General features: G+C 51.6%; 1 pseudogene; it reads left to right on the top strand.

Moving 5' to 3' along the window:
• The window catches only part of LOC147124502 (uncharacterized), a 453926-nt pseudogene that overhangs the window by 155873 nt on the left and 284537 nt on the right, over positions 1–13516 (top strand).

The following is a 13516-nucleotide window of genomic DNA, read 5'->3' as shown; positions in this document are numbered from 1 at the left end:
AAATAAATGTGTACTTAGAGGGGACTTGCTGCCCAAACTACAGACACAAAAAGGAACCCAGTAAGCTCCATAAAATAAACCAGCCATACAGATGGGCCCCAGACAGTGGAGATAAATTCATCACAGCACTAAATTCACCTGATCTCACAAGTAAAATATCAAAATTTAAAGAAAATCTATATGAGATCACCAGAGATGGTGTAAACATGGCCATAGATGATATAAATATGATCTTCCATGAGGCAGCTGTAAAAGCCGACCTTGTGAAACAGAAGAGGAAACGTTACAAAAGACAAAATAAAAATGAGAAATGGTTTGACCACGAATGCAAAAATGCCAGAAAAGACCTGAGAAAAATATCAAACCAAAAGCATCGCCAACCAAACAATCCAGACCTACGTATTAGATACAATGAGACCCTCAAAAGATATAAACACACCATTAGGAAAAAAACACAAAATTATACCCACAAAATACTCGAAGAAATTGAAAACTCCATTAATCCAAATCAATTCTGGGATATGTGGAATAACCTGAGTACAACACAATTGCAAGCATTACCAATCCAAGATGGCGACATCTGGAGAACACATTTTGAAAACCTCTACAAAGACATCCCAATAAATGAAACAAACCCAAGTCAACATCATATCACAGAAAAACTCCACACATTAGAAGCAACAATTAAAGACAACCAAAACCCTCTAGACTCCCAATCACATGGAAAGAACTAGCCACAAAAACAAAATCTCTCCACCTAAAGAAAGCCTGTGGTCCAGACAACATCAAAAATGAAATGCTCAAGTTCAGCAATATGGAGATGCAGGGTGCTGTACTCAAGTTATTCAACATCATATTACGTTCAGGCTGTTTTCCCGATATCTGGTGCCAAGGACTCATCTCTCCCATATATAAAAGTGGAAACAAATCAGACCCAAATAACTACCGCGGCATCTGTGTCAACAGTTGTCTAGGGAAGTTATTCTGCAGTATTCTAAATAGTAGATTACTGGATTTTCTTAACAAACATAATATCCTTAGAAAAAATCAAATAGGCTTTCTTCTAAAACACCGCACACCGACCATATCTATACCCTTCACACTCTCATTGAAAAACATATACACCAAACAAAAAATGGGAAAATATTCGCTTGTTTCATTGACTTCAAGAAAGCCCTTGACTCTATCTGGCATGAAGGGCTCTATTATAAACTTCTTCAGTGTGGAATAGGGGGCAAAGTCTATGACCTTATTAAATCGATGTATCTGAAAAATAAATGCGGTGTCAAAATTGGAGACAAACGCACCGGTTTCTTCACCCAGAGAAGAGGCGTCCGGGCAGGGCTGCAATTGAGCCCGACCCTGTTCAACATATACATAAATGAATTAGCAGACATGCTGGAGAAAAGCGAGTCACCGGGTCTCTGTCTCCTGGATGGAGAAGTGAAATCCCTGTTCTATGCGGATGACCTGGTTCTGCTGTCTCCCACAGAACAGGGATTACAGCAACAACTAGACCTACTCGACAAATACTGCCAAAACTGGGCCCTAACAGTAAATCTAAAGAAAACCAACATCATGATTTTTTCAAAAAAGACCCAGGTGTCAGGAAAACAAATACCAGTTTACTCTCAGTGATACCATCATAGGACACACTATGAGCACACTTACCTTGGTCTAACCATTACAGCATCAGGGGAGCTTCAGCATAGCAGTGAATGCACTAAAAGAAAAAGCCCGAAGAGCCCTATATGCAATAAAAAGAAAATTCTACAACATCCAAATCCCAATCAAAATCTGGCTCAAAATATTTGACAGCATAATCCTGCCCATTGCGCTGGTACGGTAGTGAAGTATGGGGCCCGCTCAATCACCATAGCTACACTAAATGGGAAAAACACACAATAGAAGCCCTACATGCAGAATTTTGCCGAAGCATTCTTCGCACCCAAAGGAAAACACCAACAAATGCATGCAGAGCCGAACTAGGCAGATACCCACTGATAATAAACATCCACAAACGAGCACTAAACTTCCTAAATCACCTCAAATCTAGCTCCCCAGACACGCTTCATTTTAAAGCCTTCCAGACCCAAGAGCTAAACCCAGAAAAGAGTCCCTGAGTCAGCTGCTACTGAAACTAAGTACTCCTACTCAGCCGGGACCCTGACCAGTCCCAGACCAACACTGCGTCCAAACACCAATCCGAGTGAACCAAATCATTAAACAATGCAAAGAAACCTACCTGGAACATTGGAACAATGTAACCAAAAGCCAAAGCAGATTAGAATGTTACCGGGCCCTAAAAAGAGAATATAAACGGCAGACTATCTCTCGACCATCAGAGACACAAAACAGAGACAGACCCTCACCAGGTACAGACTAAGCGACCACCAACTGAAAAAGGAAGATACAAGAAATCCTGGCAGCATGGAGAGAATAGAATATGTGATCAATGTCTGGCCGGCGAGGTTTGAGACAGAGATGCATTTCCTCCTATAATGCGAAAAATTCAACACAACAAGAAACATATTATTTGACAGCTCAGCCAAACAACCCAGATTTCAAAGAATTGGATGACCTGTCAAAATTAAGATTAGTTCTGGGAGAAGGAGACAGACCATACCTTGGTGCCAAATATATAAACAACATGTCACAACCTGAGGACTGTTTAAAATTAATACTGAATGTACCCAACGATGTTCAACGACTTTAAATTAATACTGTTTAAACTAATATTGTATGTACCCAACGAAGGTCAAAATTGTTTGACACCTACAGAATGTTGGAAAACTGTACTTTTTGTTATGTAAGCTTTGCAATATGGTTCCCTGTAAACTTTCATGCAAATAAAGCATTTGAATTGAATTGAATTGAAATTGAATTGAGAGGGAAGGAGAGAGAGAGAGAGAGGAAGGAGAGAGTGAGAGGAGAGGGAAGGAGAGAGAGAGAGAGAGAGAGGGAAGGAGAGACAGAGAGAGAGAGGGAAGGAGAGGAGAGACTGAGGAAGGAGATAGGAGAAGAGAGGAAGAACACCCCGGGGAAGGGGCTGGACTCAGAGCACGGCGGATGAAGAAGGGCGGCCGCCATTTTGTGAGATCGGCGGGAAGTTTGAATTGCGGCGGTCGAAGGAAGGAAGAAGGCGAGCTCTCCCTCCTCTCCCACCGCTTCAGACTTTCCCTCCCTCACCCTGTCTCTCTCCCTCCCCTCTCTCTCTCCCTGCCCCTCTCTCTCTCCCTGCCCCTCTCTCTCTCCCTGCGCTCTCTCTCTCCCCTCTCTCTCTCCCCCACTCTCTCTCCTGCCCCTCTCCTCCCTCACCCTCCCTCACCCTCTCCCTCCCTCACCCTCTCTCTCTCCCTCCCCCTCTCTCTCCCTGCCGCTCTCTCTCTCCCCTCTCTCTCTTCCCCGTCTCTCTCCCTGCCCCTCTCTCTCAATTCAATTCAATTCAAATTGCTTTATTGGCATGACAAGGTACATCTTATGTTGCCAAAGCATCAAAAAACATTCATGGTTGAATGCATAAACACAGATCTATCCATACAGCGTATAAACAGATTATCCCTGAGTGTATAAATATACATTCATATAATTTGTATATACTCTTTTCTATATTTAGTGGTTGTGCCCCTCTGTTTAATGGCAAGCTGTAACATAGTGTGCCGCTAAGGTTACACAATTTCTCTCCTCCCCTAGTAGGTATGGGAGTTTCCCTGCCCCTCTCTCTCTCCCTCCTCCCCCTCTCTCTCAATTCAATTCAATTCAATTCAAATCGCTTTATTGGCATGACAAGGTACATCTTATGTTGCCAAAGCATCGAAAAACATTCATAGTTGTACACAAAAATACAGATCTATCCATATAGTGTATAAACAGATATATCCCTGAGTGTATAAATATACATTCATATAATTTGTATATACTCTTTTCTTATATTTAGTGGTTGTCCCTCTGTTTATGGCAAGCTGTAACATAGTGTGCCGCTAAGGTTACACAATTTCTCTCTTCCCCTTAGTAGGTATGGGAGTTTTTTGGTCGTCATTCAAATTTTCTGAATTCCGGCATATTTTTGTGAATTTTGGGTAGAAATTCTCCCTTATGCCCTGATATTTTCTACAAGCTGTGAGGAAGTGCATCTCTGTCTCCACCACTCCCTGACTGCAGTGAGAGCATATCCTGTCCTCCCTTGGTAGCCGGGTCTGCCTGTGTCTACCTTTTTCGATCGCCAGGCTATGTTCACTAAGTCTGTACATTGTCAAGGTTTTTCTCAGTTTGCTATCCTTTACCATGGTCAGCTAATCAGCCATGTTGTATTGTCTGTTTAGGGCCAAGTAGCAATTGAGTTTGCTTTGGGTTTTTGTTGTTTCTGCCCAATATGACAGATATTTTTCCTTTTGTTTAGCGACGATTGTGTTGGGTCGAATTCTTTGTGTTACGCTGTCACTGTCCTGGGGCTGGTTCTTGTTAGTAGTGTTAGTAGTTACTTCACTGAGTCCCAGGACTAGTTGACTGAGGGTATTCTTCTTTATGGTCCTCTCTTGGCATTTCAGGGCTTCGTAATGATAACATTGGGGGGTTGCTCATTTCTAGGTGTTTCCAAAATTTGGTGGCTCTTTTCTGGATAGTGATTATTAATGGATATTGGCCGAGTTCTGCCCTGCATGCATTGTTTACGGTTTTCCTTTGAGTCCGGAGGATGCTTTTACAGAATTCTGCATGTAGGATCTCAATTGGGTGTTTGTCCCATTTTGCAAATTCTTGTTGTGTTAGCGGTCCCCACACCTCACTGCCATAGAGTGCAATTGGTTCAATTACTAATTAAAAAATTTTGAGCCAAATGCTAATTGGGATTTCTATTTGGATTGATTTTTTAATGGCATAGAAAGCCCTTCTTGCTTTCTCTTTCAGTTCATTCACAGCCAGATGAAAATTTCCCATAGAACTGATTTTTAGGCCCAAGTATGTGTAGTTAGTGGTTTGTTCAATTTTGGTTGTTCCTAGTGTGAAATTTATTTTGGGTCCCTGATGTCTGGATCTTTGCTGGAACACAAGGATTTTGGTTTTTTGGGGATTTATTGTCAGGGCCCAGGTCTGGCAGAATGACTCCAGCAGATCCAGGTTCTGCTGTAGACCCTCCTTAGTTGGTGACAGCAGAACGAGGTCATCTGCATAGAGGAGGAATTTAACCTTGGATTCATATAGGGGTGAGGCCGGGTGCTGTAGATTGTTCAAGTAGTTCTGCCAATTCATTTATGTAAATATTAAAGATGTGTCGGTGAGATGGGCGAGCCCTGCGCCACCCTCCCTCCCTCCCCGCTCTCTCTCTCCCTCCCTCCCCCTCTCTCTCTCCCTCCCTCCCCGCTCCCTCTCTCCCTCCCTCCCTCTCTCTCCCTCTCCCTCCGACTCACCTCGGTACCAGAACGGAGTCAGTCCGACACCGGGAGGCCGGGTGCCCATCGCTCAGAAGCGAGCCCGGGGTTCCTCATGTTTAACCAGGCAGGCCTTTGGACCCGGTTGCCGGGCGGCAGTCGAAGGCCTTTCGCTCCGGACTCCCGTGTCTGAGAGGCCGGCGGGTGAAGAAGGGCGGCCGCCATTTTGTGAGGTCGGCGGGAGAGAGAGAGAGAGAGAGAGGGGGGTTGGAAGAGAGAGGGAGCCGCCGCTCCTCCGGTCGATGTGTTGCGGGCCGACCCCTGATGAGCGCCCGATCCGCTGAGCCGGAGCCCTCGCCACTGCTCCCCTGCTCGCTGTCTCTCGGGCCGCGTGGTTCTCTGTTTTCCCGCGCAGCCGGCCAGAGAGAAGAAAACAAAAGAGATGAAGAGAGATGCGACTGAGTGAAGGATTTAATTTAAAGCAACCTCTCCCCCGCTATAAGGTGAGAGCCGGAGGGAGATTTTGCGGGTGAAGACGAGCGGCCGCCAGCGCTTCAGGCCCGGCTGGTCTTTAATGGCCGCCACTCACCTCAGCTCAGCCCCCGCTCGGCAGTTTGAAGGATTAGGCCCACCCACAAACACCATGAAACGCCCCCCAATTGGTCAACCATCACGTCACTCAACGCTAATGAGCGGTAGGATTGGTCAACCGCTAATGAGCGGATTTTTGAATGTTTTTTGTATACTGTCGGAACAACTTTTGTCTGACCAAAAAGGGCATATGCCTATGACACTCCCCTGATCATCAGCTTTCTTTTGATATAACATATGTGTAGGCACGCTCTATAACTTTTGAGTGTATAGCGGACAGACAGACAGACATACATACAGACAGACAAACCAACCGCCTTATATATATATACTAGCTGAAGTGCCCGGCGGTGCCGAGGCTTTTTCGAGGGAATGCTGTTGTTGGAAGAGAGAGAGAGAGCGACTGGGGGGAAGAGAGAGAGCGACTGGGGGGAAGAGAGAGAGTGACTGGGGGAAGAGAGGTAGCGACTGGGGGAAAGAGAGGGAGGGGAGGGGAGGGGGAGGGGGAGGGGAGGGGGGAGGGGAGGGGGAGGGGAGGGGGAGGGGAGGGGAGGGGAGGGGGAGGGGAGGGGAGGGAGGGGAGGGGGGGAGGGGGGAGGGGAGGGGGGAGGAGGGGGAGGGGAGGGGGAGGGGGGAGGGGGGAAGGGGAGTGGAGGGGTGGGGAAGGGAGGGCGGGGGGAGGGGAGGGGGGAGGGCGGGGGGGAAGGGAGGGCGGGGGGGAAGGGAGGGTGGGGGGAAGGGAGGGGGAAGGGAGGGGGGAAGGGAGGGCGGGGTGGAAGGGAGGGGGGAAGGGAGGGCGGGGGGGGAAGGGAGGGGGGAAGTGAGGGGGGAGGGAAAAAGGGGGGAAGGGAGGGCGGAGGGAGGGGGGCAGGGGGGAAGGGAGGGGGGAGGGAGGGTGGGGGGGGAAAAAAGGGGGGGGGAGGGAGGGCGGGGGGGGAGGGGGGGCGGGGGTAGGGAGGGCGGGGGGGATGGGGGAGGGAGGGCGGGGCCCCCCCCCCGAGGTGAAGACCACCGATTGCGCGCGCAGCAGGAGCTGAGACGCGGCGTCTCTCTCTGGCTCGGCCGGCGGGCCCGGTTGCCAGGGTAACCATGACGCTGACCAAGCCCCGCCCCCCGGCCGAGCCAGAGAGAGAGACGCCGCGTCTCAGCTTGCTCCTGCTGCGCGCGCGGCCCCCCCAAGGGTCACGGCTCCTCCCGAGGGTCGCGCCCCCCCCCAAGGGTCGCGGCCCCCCCAAGGGTCGCGGCCCCCCCCGAGGGTCGCGGCCCCCCCCCGAGGGTTGCGGCCCCCCCGAGGTGAAGACCGCCGATTGCAGCTGTGCGAGACGGCCAGCGGACCCGGTTGCCAGGGTAACGCTGGACGCTCAGCAAGCCCCGCCCCCCGGCCGAGCCAGAGAGAGACGCCGCGTCTCAGCTCCTGCTGCGCACGCACCCTAGCGGCGCTGGGCTGAGGCTCGGCCCTCCAGCCTTCGAGTGGGGCCGGGAGGTGCCTAGCTCGGGCGTGGGTGCAGAGGAGACGCCGAGGCTTCTAGGCCTACCTGGAAAAACGGGGAAAGGTAGGAAAATTAATGAGATTAGATAAGTTAATTACTTTCTAAATCATTTTTTTTAAAAACAATATGTGTTTTAAAAGCAACGTTTTTTTTTAAGACGCAGAAAGCGGGAAAAAGAAAGGAAAAGTTTGGAATCAAGATGGCGGCGACTCACCTCGGTTCAGAAGGATAAGGCCCGGCCACACACGCACCGATTGGCCCGGCGGCACACGCCAGCAACCCGGCGTACGATTGGTCGAGCTCGAGGTCACTCTGTCGCTAATGAGCGGATAATGAGATGCTAATGAGCAGAATGTTAAGGTTTTTGGGATACCGCGGGCGCGATTTTAGCCCGGCCGAAAGGTAAATACGCTTAAAACCGTCTCGGAAGCGTAAGCTTTCTTTGGAGGTAACGCGCGCGTAGGTACGCCCTGTAACTTTCGAGCGCATACCCAACAGACGCACACGCGATGACAGACAGACAGACAGACAGAAGTACCAATTTATATATATAGATATACTTGCTGGAGTGCCCGGCGGTGCCGAGGCTTTTTCGAGGGCATGTTGTTTTTGGAAAAGAGAGAGAGAGACCGTGACTGGGGGAAGAGAGACCGCGACTGGGGGGAAGAGAGAGCGTGACTGGGGGGGAAGAGAGAGAGCGACTGGGGGGAAGAGAGAGCGCGACTGGGGGGAAGAGAGAGCGCGACTGGGGGAAGAGAGAGCGCGACTGGGGGGAAGAGAGAGCGCGACTGGGGGAAGAGAGAGCGTGACTGGGGGGAAGAGAGAGAGCAACTTGGGGGAAGAGAGAGCGCGACTGGGGGGAAGAGAGAGCGCGACTGGGGGGAAGAGAGAGAGCGACGGGGAAGAGAGAGCGCGACTGGGGGAAGGGGGAAGGGGGAGGGGAGGGAGTAAGGAGGGGGGAAAGAGGGGGGAATGGGGGAAGGGGGAAGGAGGGGGGAGGGGGGAAGGAGGGGGGTAATGGGGGGGAAAGAGGGGGGGAATGGGGGAGGGGGGAAGGGGGGAGGAGGGAAGGGGAGAGGAAGGTGGGGAAGGGGAGAAGGGGGGAGAGGAAGGGGGGGAAGGGGGGGAGAAGGGGAGGGGGGGTGGGGGGAGGAAGGGGGGAGAGGAAGGGGGGAGAAGGGGGGAGAAGGGGAGGGGGGAGGAAGGGGATGGGGAGGGGGGAGGAAGGGGAGGGGGGAGGAAGGGGAGTGGGGAGGGGGGAGGAAGGGGAGGGGAGAGGAGGGGGATGGGGAGCGGGCAGATGGGGGGGAGGAGGGGAGGGGAGGGGGAGAGGAGGGGGAGTCCCCGAGCCCCGTCCCCCGATGTCCCGCCCCGCGATCTCCCGATGTCCCGCCCCCCGATCTCCCGATGTCCCGCCCCGTGATCTCCCAATGTCCCGCCCCCCGATGTCCCGCCCCCGATCTCCCGATGTCCCGCCCCGCGATCTCCCGATGTCCCGCCCCCTGATCTCCCGATGTCCCACCCCCGATCTCCCGATTTCCCGCCCCGCGATCTCCCGATGTCCCGCCCCGATCTCCCGATGTCCCGCCCCCCGATCTACCGATGTCCCACCCCGCGATCTCCCGCCCCCCGATCTCCCGATGTCCCACCCCCTGATCTCCCGATGTCCCGCCCCCCGATCTCCCGATGTCCCGCCCTGCGATCTCCCGCCCCCCGATCTCCCGATGTCGCGAGCCCCGCCCCCGATGTCCCGAGCCCCGCCCCCCGATGTCCCGAGCCCTGCCCCCCGCCCTCCTGAGCACCGGCCTCCCGCTCTCCAGAGCCCCGCCCTCCTGCTCTCCGGAGCCCCGCCCTCCCAAGCTGGCTTCAAGACCGCCGATTGCGGCTGTGAGAGACGGCCGGCGGGCCCGGTTGCCGGGGTAACCCTTCCCGCTCTCCAAGCCCCGCCCGAGATCTGCACTCCCGAGAGCCCCGCCCCCCCCACCCGAGCCGAGCGGGGAACAGAGAGAGACGCCGCGTCTCAGCTGCTCCTGCTGTGCGCGCACCCTGTGTATGTCCCGTGACCCTCGTGGCTGACGCCGTTGCCCCGGGTAATGTGACATGGGGGGGGGAGCCTAGCAGAAGCTGTGGGACAATTACCTAGCTCGGGCGTGGTTGGGCAGGAGAGGCCCAGGCTTTGAGGCCTAGGTTCTGAGGCCTTACAAAAACATGGAAAGGTAGGAAAAAGAATCTTCAGGTTAGAGAAAATATTTACAAATGAATGAAGTTTTTTTTAAAACAATTTAATAAAAGCAATTTTTTTTGCTGGAAATGTATATTTGAAAAGAAAGACGCAGAAAGCGGGAAAAAGAATGGAAGCAAGATGGCGGCTACTCACCTCGGTTCAGAACGATAAGGCCCGCCCACACACGCACCGATTGGTCGACCGTCAGGTCACCAAAGTGTAGGATTGGTCAATCGTCCCGTCACTCGACTGTAGGAGGGCCCGCCCGCACGCGCCAGGAACCCGGCGTATGATTGGTCGACCTCAATGTCACTCTATCGCTAATGAGCGGATAATGAGATGCTAATGAGCGGAATGTTGAACGTTTTTTGGATACCGCGGGCGCAATTTTTGTCCGGCCGAAATGTAAATACGCTTACGACCGTTTTGGAACAGTAAGCTTTCTTTTGACGTAACGCACGCGTAGGTACGCTCTATAACTTTCGAGTGCATAGCCGGACAGATGCACACCGGAGGACAGACAGACAGACAGATGTATCCGTTTATATATATAGATATACTAGCTGGGGGGGCCCGGCGTTGCCAGGGCAGTTTAGAGGGCCGTGCGGTTGACGGCCGGCAGCTGCTGCTCCCCCGCACTGTGTCTCGGGCCGCGCGGTTGATGGCTACCCGCTGCCGCTCCCCCGCTCTGTGCCTCGGGCCAAGCGGTTGTGAGGCCCGGCCCGAGTGACCCCAACTCACCTCCCGCTCCGGCGGGCTGACGCAGCTGCCCCGTTTGCTGTTGAGGAAAAGCAGGGGGAAAAATGGCGGCAGGCAGGCTGCAGGATTAGGTCCCACCTGTGATGCACTGATTGGTCAACCATCAGGTCACTGAACTGTAGGATTGGTCAACCATCACGTCACTCAGCGCTAATGAGCGGTAGGATTGGTCAAACGCTAATGAGCAGATTTTTGAATGTTTTTTGTATACTGTCCGAGCAATTTTTATCTGACCAAAAAGTAAATATGCCTATGACACTCCCCTGATCATCAGCTTTCTTTCGATAAAAAATATGTGTAGGTACGCTCTATAACTTTTGAGTGTATAGCGGACAGACAGACATACAGGCAGACATACAGACATATACAGACAGACATACAGACAGAAATACTGCTTTATTTATATAAATAACTAGCTGGAGTGTCCGGCGGTGCCGTGGGTTTTTTGAGGGCATGTTGTTGTTGGAAGAGAGAGAGAGAGAGACAGGGGGGAGAAGAGAGAGACTCGGGGGGAGAGAGTGACTGGGGGAAGAGAGAGAGAGAGAGACTGCGGGGGGAGAGAGCGATGGGGGGAGAGAGAGAGTGATGGGGGAAGAGAGAGAGTGACTGGGGGGAAGAGAGAGAGTGACTGGGGGGAAGAGAGAGAGCGACTGGGGGAAGAGAGAGAGCGACTGGGGGGAAGAGAGAGAGCGACAGGGGGGAAGAGAGAACGACTGGGGGGAAGAGAGAGAGTGACTGGGGGGAAGAGAGAGAGCGACTGGGGGAAGAGAGAGAGCGACTGGGGGGAAGAGAGAGCGACTGGGGGGAAGAGAGAGAGAGACTGGGAGTGTGTGAGAGAGAGACTGGGTGTGTGTGAGAGAGAGAGACTGGGAGTGTGTGAGAGAGAGAGAGAGACTGGGAGTGTGAGAGAGAGAGAGAGAGACTGGGAGTGTGAGAGAGAGAGAGAGACTGAGAGTGTGAGAGAGAGAGACTGGGAGTTTTTCCAAATACTTGTGTTTAATTTAAAGTTTGCAAAATTCAAGATACAATGTAAAAATAAATGTGATCTTTTGCTATGTTGAGAGAGAGAAACAGCAAGAGAAGGTAAGAGAATGACCATGCTTTGCGGATTAACGGATGCACGATCTGGAAGAATGACTAGTAATACATTAAAATTTTTATGTCTGTGCACTTCCTGTCAATTCTTTCCATCATAGATTCCTATATCCACATTTATAATGGAAATTGCCTATGTAAGCTTGCACACTCTATAATTACACCCTCCCACTGTGCAGGAGCTGAAACAGCACCACTGGCAGAAGCATGTAATTACAGCACGGCAAGTTACTTGGGCAACTTTCATTATAAATGTGGGCATAGGAATTTATAATGGAGGTATAAACTAAGGATAGAATGCATGCCTTTAAAATTGGGACAGAATTATGTCTGTATTTATATATATGTTTGTGCGCATTTCCTCACAAATTCTTGTGCCCATATTTATCATGAAACCTGCCGCTGTAAACTTGCTACAATGTATTTACACCCTCCCACCAGCGGTGATGCTGCAGTATATCAATTTTGCAGAGAAACTCCTATGCTCCAACCAAATCTACTACTTTGCTTTCCAAATTGCACTAAGGTTTGCTATTTAACTATAATTAATAATATCAAAGTATTATATCAAAATAAGGACAGAATGTTTGACTTTAAAATGGGAATATTATCTGCGTTACATCTGCATGCCCTGGTCCAATTATCCTCCACCTTCTAACCCCACTTCACCTGAAAGTTACACTTGATCTGTCTCACTGTGTGCAACGTCATGGGAAAATCATGGTTATTGTGTACAGACGCCACAATGAAACTTTTGTTGCTGTACGGCAGCATACTTCAGTGATGTGTTTGACTGGGACTGATGCCCATTTTATAACCTAAAACATTCTACAACCAGCAAGAACAGATGTTGAGTTCATTAAATTCCTGCATCCCTGTTTGACACATTCAACAAATGACAGGAGTTAGTTTCCTCCAAAGGGAAGGAGAAAGGGAACAGAGCCAACAGTGATTGATGCAAAGTCATAGCCCTCTTGAAAACTCTCTCCTTTATCATTAGTCGAAGCAGAGTTAACTGACCTCTCCTGGTTGTAGAATTTCAAATGAACTAGACATTTTTTGTATTAATGCAAAATAAATGTATTAAAGCATTATACATAATGTATTTTATATTTGAACAGTATTTTTAAAGATGCAGCTTATAGTTCTGTTGCCATTTCCTATTCTCTGTGGTCTCATTGTGGATTATGTGCTAATAGTGGTGCTGTACATCAGTGACCAGTAAACAATAACATTGTGATATAGATAGCAGCATAATTACATGAACTTCACAGTAAATGAAGAGATTATGGGCTAGAAATTCAGTGGGCTTTGCGCCCAGTTTCCGCCCAAAGAGGGCTTCTGCGCCACTAGAGGAGCTTGCGCTGATATTCAGCGCTGCGTTAATGGCGGCGGTAGCCGGTAGCGCTGCGCCGACACCGATGACGTCATCGGTGTGCGCAGTGCCCCGGTTCCGCCCCGCTACCGGCCCGACCCCCATATTTAGTTGCGGCCGCCTCTTCCGCAGCGGCCGCAAACAACGTTCAGCAACCGGGGCCGTCCTGCAGCCTTATTGGGGCGAGTTAAGGCGGAGGTACGGCCGGCCGCTTTTTCGGCGGCTGCCTGCCCGCACCTCCTTCCCCGGCCTCCTCCACCCACCCCCCCCCGCGGCATTGCCGGCTGCTTTCCGGGAGCCCGGCACTTCTCCGTGGTGCCGGGCTCATTTGCCGGCACTAGCGAGCGGCGATCTCGGAGTTGCAGGCACCTCCCCCTTAAGAGAAGGAGGAAGGCCTGCAGTACCGCAGCCTGCCGCTCCGCAGCGGGTGGCGCTGCAGCACCTAGCGCGCCGAAATACAGTTTCAGCGCCCCAAGCGGGGGCGGCCACACCCTTGAATTGCGGCTGGCTTCGACTTGGGGCGCTGAAACTGAATTTCCGGCGGGCGCATGTGGCTCCGCGCGCAGCGGTAACTTTTGGGCGCAAGCCAGCTGGCGGGCCCAAAGTGAATTTCTAG

Source organism: Somniosus microcephalus, chromosome 1 (assembly GCF_052327205.1).
Source record: "Somniosus microcephalus isolate GS21.2 chromosome 1, FLI_Smic_1.0, whole genome shotgun sequence".
Lineage (NCBI taxonomy): Eukaryota > Metazoa > Chordata > Chondrichthyes > Squaliformes > Somniosidae > Somniosus > Somniosus microcephalus.
The sequence above is the reverse complement of the archived record's forward strand: the minus strand, read 5'-3'. Positions and strand labels throughout refer to the sequence as shown.